General features: G+C 32.0%; 1 long non-coding RNA gene across 2 annotated transcripts; it reads right to left on the bottom strand.

Annotated features, from left to right (window-relative positions):
* Nucleotides 1-4,577: 4,577 nt before the first annotated feature.
* On the bottom strand, nucleotides 4,578-8,216 carry LOC120092688. Of its 2 annotated transcripts, XR_005486127.1 has the most exons (4): nucleotides 7,980-8,216; nucleotides 5,981-6,051; nucleotides 4,919-5,397; nucleotides 4,578-4,811 (listed from the first exon to the last, which is right to left on the bottom strand). It is a non-coding gene; the product is annotated as an uncharacterized LOC120092688 (long non-coding RNA). The 2 variants fall into 2 exon arrangements; XR_005486126.1 differs by lacking the exon at nucleotides 5,981-6,051 and having other exon boundaries at nucleotides 4,610-4,811; nucleotides 7,980-8,212.
* Between the last annotated feature and the right edge of the window lie 377 nt (nucleotides 8,217-8,593).

Raw genomic sequence — 8,593 nt, 5'->3', positions numbered from 1 at the left:
AACCTTCATTCTATCCCTAAATCGGGTAGGCGTGAATTTCTTATTGCACTCTATGTCCCCAGCTATCTACCCGGTCTTATCACTGAAATAAGAGGCTTATTGAGACGGCGTTGTTGAGCCATCCTCACCTATACAAATCTGAGGATAATCTCGAATAAACAGGAGTTCATAGTTAGCTTAGGATTAAGATCGAGTTACATAGGTCATCTAAGCGAAATAGTCAGTTTTAAATAGAAAATAACGTTATAAAGTAAGAGTGACTTATTTCTTGGCCCGATCATTTTGATTATTTACTCGAACTTGATCAACCTTTCGAGAGGACTAGTCTCTCCCTTAATTCCCAATAAGAAAATTCCTTAATAAATTCTTCACACCTTTTTCTAACTCCTCTCCCCCTATTTATAACTAAAATTTATAACAAACTTACTATCTAATTACTCATATGCCCCTTCTATCCTCCCTACTAATATTCCACGAAATTATCCTACTATATTCCTAATAAGGAGCCTTACACATAATACTGTTTTTTTATTAGGGTAAAGAGTCGAAGTTTCCATGAAATTTCTTAACATGTAATATCAACTACTAGCTACTAATATCAATTGCTTAGAGTTATTTAAAAACAATAACAAAAAATATGATACTCTTAAAACTAGCCCTAAAAGTACGCCAAACATTTATCTTTATTAATTTCCGTCACTTTAAACACTATGCATAATTTTCATTATTAATATTATTGTTGTTATTATAATAATTATAATTATTATTATTTTACTTAGTCAAATTATTATTTTTTTTTCATTTTTCACGTGGGTATGCATCCACACGTGCTCTCCCCCCCTTCTATTTTTTTTTCCCTCTTCTTTCTCTTTTATTTTTAAAACACTAAATTATCCCACTATATATTCCATAAGGAGCCGTACACATAGATACTTGTTTTTTTCTTGGGATAAGTAGAAATTTCCATGAAGTTTCCAATGTAATATCAACTACCAGAATTGCTTAGAGTTATTTAAAAACAATAACAAAAAATATGATGGCGGATGTCTTTTTCTAGATTTTTCGAAAAAAATATAAGATGATGATTAAATTTTCTAATCTTATTTTACTAGAAAATAAATTAACTTATCTAAATCCTTAATTTAGAAAACTAGTTACCAAATATGTGCAATGCAATTTAAATATTGATATTTTTCTTAATTAATATATAATTTCATTTTATAAAATAAAAAAGTTTGTTTTGGATCTAATTTGAATTTATCTAAACCTTTTAGAAATTAAATTTGTCTTTAAAATAAAAACTATTTGAAATTTGATGAAGGATTAATATTACTTATTCTCCCCTTTGAGATCGTCGAATGGAGCTACTTATAGGTTCTTCCTCCATGCCTCTTTTTACGTGTAATACCAACAATGTGAGGATTGTTTTCAATGTTCGAATTTGTATGATTCCAAACCAAACACAACATGATTATTTTTCGATTGATATATATTTACTAGCCTGACTAGTTGGCTCAAATCTCCAGGCTCCGACATTTTCCTATTGAGACACGTATTCTCCTATGCCTCTTTCCTTGTCTTTGGATTTAGATCTAGTCATGGACTTTAAACCTTTGCTTTAGGTAATCATCGACGTATATATTTGGATAACTTTTTTCTTTTCCCTTAGTCTTACAAATTCATAAACTGACTTTTTCTCTTGTTTGTGAAACTTCGATCCGTATATATATTTTTTTTTCTATATTTTTTCTTTTTGCTTATAAGGATTGTAGCAACTAGGTGAAGGATCTAGGTGGATGAAGGTGAATCTTCATCATATTTATTTTTCATTTAATGTAAATATTCTTTTTAAAAAAAATCAACTTTTAAAAATATTGAAGGAGAGTAAAATGTTGAAGAAATGCGTGCTCCAGTAAAATGAGGTGATGGATAGAAAGTGCGAAAATCCTAATAAAATTTTTGTATATTTACTGATGCATAATAAAGTTTCAGTCGGCATTAATGTGAGGCCATTGAAAATATTATCACATCGGCCGATAAGAGCACAACAACACTGAACATTTTAGTGATATTAACCATTATGTCATCACTAACTATTACACTTTTATTTCACACGCTCTTTAAACATCACTAATAATTAAACTTTAGCACGATTATACCACACATCAAATTCGCCACTAAATATCAAAATTCTTGTAGTGAGTTTAGAAAGTGCTACAAAATTTAAATTTAGAAGCTAAACTTTATAATTTAACATTTCTACTAACATAATTTTAACTGCATTGATACATATAACTAAATTGTTTTAGACCATAAATTTACCTAAAATAATTTATTAAGGATTAAACAAGGTTTATATATTTGTATATTTATACATAAGTAAAAAAATAAATTTAAAAAAAAAACGTGAATTCTTAAACTTGTTTGAAGCGTATTGAAAATTAAAATAATAATATGTAAAATATATCTTGATTGAAAATATTAAAAAAATATAATTAAAATGATATTAATATATTTGTTGGAACATTTATAAGAGAAATTAAAAGTATAATATGTGGTAACCTGCCATTTTAAAAAGAATCGATTAATATATATATATATATATATTATAATAGAAAAAAGAAAAAGAAAAAGAATTTTTTTTAATGATTATATATAAAGATAGATTATTATTTATAATTAGATAAATTTTAAATCCGCCGACTAAGTAGAAAAGTAACACATCTTGTGCATAAACCGTTAAATACGGAAGAGAGAAGAAGAAAGAAAAGGGGGAAGACAATAAGGATTCAAGAATTTCTTGGGGCCACGTGGAGCACACAGGGAACTTTGGCAGATGTGGCGCCACCTCAGCTGCCATCTGTTGTCGAGTCATCTGTTTGACCAATCTTGGGAGAGGAATCACCTACTTATGGACAGAGAAATAGAGAGAGAAGGTAAGATATTAACTACTAACATATCCCATTCAATAGGATATTCAATTATAAAATACTAACTTAGAACCCCTAAACTCCCTATTTGTATTGAAATTGAAAAAAAGATCCATAATCATAATATAAAAAGTTCATATAGGGAAAGGACATCCATTTCAATAGAGGACATTTGACTTTCATCTTTTATTTAGTTTAATCATGAGAAGAAGAAAATGACATCCTCCATGATGTTGTTTGGGGTTCCCAAATGATGCCTTTATTATATCAGTTATTTACGATTCTTTTTTATATTTTTTACCATTGAGATAAACTCATTTGGCATAGAAATTCCAAATTAGAACTCTTGTATAAGAGTAAAATTGAAATTATAATATAGTTTTAGGAAAAAAGAACACATTTGTAAAGTTTAATTGAGTTAAGGAGTTTTAGTAAAATTGAAATTATAATACAATAAGTTTCGTGGTTTGTGTCTGTTGATCTAGTTATGCGAGGACAAGTTAGATTAAATTAATATAAGACTCGACATTATTGTGATGCTTTACCCAACACACTCTTTTACGGCATAAGATAATACAAATCACAAATAGTGTCAACTTGAGAACGAATAGGTTTTGCACCTTGTCGATATTGGGGTTTTGGCAAGTTATTTGAATTGAAGAACCCCACATTGGTTAAACTTGAGAATGTGGATAGAATTCAAGCCTAAAGGAGTCTATATCCTTGGTTTCCAATCATCCTAGTTAAAAACACTTTAAAAGTGTGTTAACTCTAGATATATTTTCTTTATGTATTCTCTAGTTTGAGGAGGGGGAAGGATGTGAGTAGTACCAAAGCTTTGAAAGAATGATCTTACCTCCAAGTTAGAAGTTTTTCACGTAAATTCTTGTGATTCCAGTTTCATTGCTTCATGTTTTCTCCAATTGGGAGAATGACCCCTATACTTAAACTCACTCCATTTAGCATTATTATATATTAGGTCGTTTAAGGTTCTTTATCCATTCGAGTAATTTTCCAAACCTCAACTTGGTTATATTTCACATCTTCCATGCTCCCCTTTTCCTATTTAAAACGTGCATTCTAATTTTGCTATCATGTTTGTAGGCTATACAATGGCAATTAATTTGACTATTGCAACCCCCCAACTTTCCCCTATGAATATCGCTTGTGTTTCATGAAGGGCCAAGTCGAGATGTCTACCACCCCTCCAATAAGGGTCAAATCGTCTAAGCAAACAAAATTTGTCATATTTACAAAATCATAACTTTGTTGCTATTTGTAAGACCCCTAGTTTTGAAAATAGTAGGATTATTAGTAAATATTAGGATATGTATAGAAGGGACAAGTTAGTAAGTTGGTTAGGGCTTTTGGTTATAAATAGAAGGAGTGGGTTGAGGAAGATTTTGGTGGGAATTTCCTTTGGAATTTTGGGAGAAACTAACCCTCTCAAAAGGCTAAGATTTATTTTGTTATTTTGCTTATGAATTTATAGCATATTTTAATACATTTTTCTATATTTCTATAATTACATTGCCTTTGAATTTATGCTATATTCTTGAATACTACACTGGTTAGGAGGGATTTAGATAAAAATGGGTATGTGAATTGTCAACACTAAAGTCCCTAGTTAAAACAAAATCCCACGCATTTTTTAAAATTCAAACCACCTTTCATTGTGGTGATATAAACCAAAGATTATTTAAAAAGAAGTAATGCACAAAGAATCATTAAAATATTACAGAAATAAGAAAAATAACAACTAGGTGACTGATATACTGAAGAGGACATCTATATAAGAGTGGAATTTAAGCCCACATCTTCACATCACATAATATATATATAAGGGTTCTTTGTCTATGGACTGACCAACGTAGAAATCTCCTGTTGCAAGAAGAATAATGGAATTTGTTAAAGATCAAGAGTACTTGGAGAAGAGAATGGAAGAATTAAAAGAGATGAGCGAGAAGCAAGAGGCGAGACTAAATTACCACGACACCAAATTACACACCATCGTTGGGGCTTATTTAATTTTGGAACGTGTCTTCTTCTTCTTCATCTCCCAGAAAACTAATGCTCCTTCCTCCCTCAGTTGCAACAATGGCAACTTTTGGGTGATTCTTTCTCTAAGCTGTTTATGCAGCCTCGTTTACATGTACCTTTTTGTCGATACAGCGCTCATGCTCTACCGAACAGAGCACCAGCTCAATCTCATTCTCCAAACAAATGCGCAACTTCATCGACAAATCTGGACAATCAAAAGAGAAACTGCTGACAACAATATAAATCAATCAATAATGGAGGCAGGTGATGATCAATCCAACAATGGATTCCACTTAGAGGAGGAACTCATAATAAACTCAAATTCAGCATTTAGAAGGAGAGGAGAGAGGAAAATTTATGTGTACACCATTTTCTTTGCTTTGGTTGGTGTTGCTGCTTTAGAATTATACGCCTCCAAGTCTATGCTCTGCAATTGAAATCCCACCATACAATTAGCTCCATCGGCCTTACACAAATTAGGCTCGCATTTATTATGTTATTATATATGTAGTATATGTAGTATACTACATATCTGTTTCATTCTCTGTTTTTTCTCTCTTTTTGGTCAATGGGGGTTTAAATGTTCCTACTTATGTAAAACAACAAATATATAAGAAACAAAAAGATCAGTTTGAAATTATTAAGAAACAAAAAGTAGTTTATATTTGGATGTTGCATGCTATGAGAGTTGACTTGGGAGGACAAGAAATTTGGGAGTTACAAAAAGAAGCTCAATACAATTTTCTTGACCAACCTCATCTATAATACAATATATAAGATAGTAAAAACAAAAAAAAAAAACATATAAAATAGTAAAAACAGAAAAGGAAAGAATCTTGGAAGAGTGGTGAAAGTGGAAAAGTTCATCACTATTACAACCCACCTCTAATTATTCTTGTTATCTTGCTCAATCAAGCAATACAATCTCACTCCAATTTTCTAATTATCTCTACCAAGTATGCAAGAGCTCTATTATTATAGTTTGCATTATCTATAGTCATGGTAAATACCTTCTCAATTCCCCAATCCAATAGACTTGTTTCAATCATTTGTCCAACTATATCTCCTTCAATGGTATAGCCTTCGGCACATGGAATCAAAGAAACATTCAAAATCTTTTTTCATAATTTCCAATTATCATCAATGAATTGCACAATAAAGACCACATTATTCACATTCACCTTATGAATTGTTGTCCAAATTTCCATTTCTAAACAAAATCTTTCCCCATTTTCCACTAACATTCTTTTCAATTTTTCCTTCTCTAAATAAAGTTTTTTAAACTCCTTAACAGCAGTTTTACATGAAGGCATAATAAATCCAGGTGTACAAAAGGATCTCATGTTATAGGGACTAAGAAATACAAACCATACCGAGCTAACCCAATTTCAAATAGGCCCTTGATCCAAGGAAACCACAAAAATAACTAATAAATCAAAAATTATTATTATTATTTTTTTTTTGGGGGGGATAAGAAACAATTTCATTTATAGAATGAAAATATCCAAGGTATACAAAAGGATCTCATGTTATAGGGAATACAAAAGATGTTTTCAATTGTTGACAAGAAAAGAGAAACTACTGCTTTGTAGTGTTGGTAAAGATTTACACCACAAGAAAGTAGGGGCGGAAATGGTCCGGTTTGGTGGTCAAACCGAACCGAACCGAATTTTCTAATATGTGAAACCAAATCAAACCGATTTATTGGTACAAACCGAACCTATTTTGCGGTTTGGTTCGGTTTTAAATTTGGTTTTAGTATTTTTAAAAAATCTATGTTATGTTTTTTTAATTAAAAAACGTTTCAGTTTGGTTCGGTTTTAAATTCGGTTTTGTTCATTAAATTAAAAACGGTTCGGTTTTACTCTTTTTTTTAATATATAAATATATATTAGTTAAAAACAATTCGGGTCAGTTTCAAATTCGGTTTTCGAAATTGAAACCGAACTGAACCGAATTAATTTAGTTTCAAAATTTCTTCATACCAGTCTTAACCAAATTAATTCGGTTTTTAGAAACGGTTCGGTTTTTGCGGTTTGAATGGCCACCCCTACAAGAAAGCATTGAAAACAACTTATTGGAGGATTTCTTCAGTGAATTTGGCTTTTTCGTTGAAAATCCCAACATTTCTTTCCTCCCATATTTTCCATAAAATAGCAGCAACAATGTTGGTCCATATAATCTCTTTGGTACTCTTGAATGAATGGTCTGAGATAAGCATACTAATCCAACTCTTTGAATCATTTGGAGTGACAATGGTCCAATTGAATGATTCTAAAACTTCAGCCCATAAGCTGGCCACAAAAGGACAATTAAAAACAAATGGTTATGAGTTTCATTACCACTTTGGCATAAACAGCACCATGATGGAAATAAAACAGAACCAAGGGCAATGCTTTTGGAGTCTATCGGTTGTGTTAAGACAAGAATGGACAATTTCCCAAATGAGATTTAATTCTCTTTGGGTAAGACAATTTCCAAATCCTTGTGTAAAGATTTTTGTGCAGTCGATATATGAATGGAAATAACCTTGGAGTACAGAGATTTGAAGGAAAAACGACCACAACTCTCAAGCTTCAAGATCCAATGAGTCAAGTTGAGTCAATCTAACATTAGGTATACAGTGCGTGAGGGAGGCTCAAAGAGCAGTTTTAACAAAAGAACACAAAAGTAAGTAGATCTATAAGCCAAGCATCTTCCATATGAAAAAATGCAAGTCTTCAAAACATCTTAAGCAAAAAGAAACAGATCAAGTACAAGAAAACTAATAAACGAATAAGCAAAGTTAAGTGGTCATGTGTAACAATCATCTCAAGTGTCTATCTAGGAACTGAAAGTTCAAATCCCACCATTAAGCTCTCTAAAACTAAGAAAGAGGAAGCCAAAAGTGGGAGATTAAACCCCACAAATATGAAATGTAAGAAGATACAGAGTACATTACCCCCACCCACAGAGATAAACTCCACAAATTAGGAAATAAGGAGAAGCAACAGAATGAGGGATTCTCACCAGAGAGAGGGGAGCGATTATTCTGGAAGCAGCGACGGCGAAGAGAGAAAATTTAGTGTAGACGGAAGGGGTTTTGTGGTTGAAGGAGAATAGATTAGAAAGAAGCGAGGAAATCAGTGTTTAGGGTTCGGCGTATGGCGTTTTTTCATTCTTTTTTAGTATGGAACCATCCCGGGGAGGGGCCGCCGGCGGGGATGGCATCCCCGATTTCGAAGAGTCAATTTCCGGAAGGTTTAAAATTGGGCAAATTTGGGCCAATGACCTGATATTTGGGCTCATAATGTCAAATGATCCGGTTTTTAAAAAAATTGTCAATTGACCTTCTGCTGACATTATGACGATATGAGATTACAAGAATTGTCCCTGATAATTGTCTCGCTCTCACTACATGGTTCTTGCTCTCACTATACAATTTTCACGAAATCATTTGTCTACAACTTAAAATTGTTAACACACAACAAACATGTAATGGTGAATTCTTTAAAATTTAAACTTCATTTGAACGGAGTTTTTCGGAATCAAACAGAGTTTTCAGAACGGGTTGTTTAGATGGAACGGACTTTTCTTGAATGTGGTTTCATTGGTGTTTATAAGAACGTGGTTTCATTGGTGTT

This window comes from Benincasa hispida, chromosome 12 (genome assembly GCF_009727055.1).
Source record: "Benincasa hispida cultivar B227 chromosome 12, ASM972705v1, whole genome shotgun sequence".
Taxonomy (NCBI): Eukaryota; Viridiplantae; Streptophyta; class Magnoliopsida; order Cucurbitales; family Cucurbitaceae; genus Benincasa; species Benincasa hispida.
Note: the sequence above shows the minus strand (reverse complement) of the source record. Positions and strands in the feature narration are given on the sequence as shown.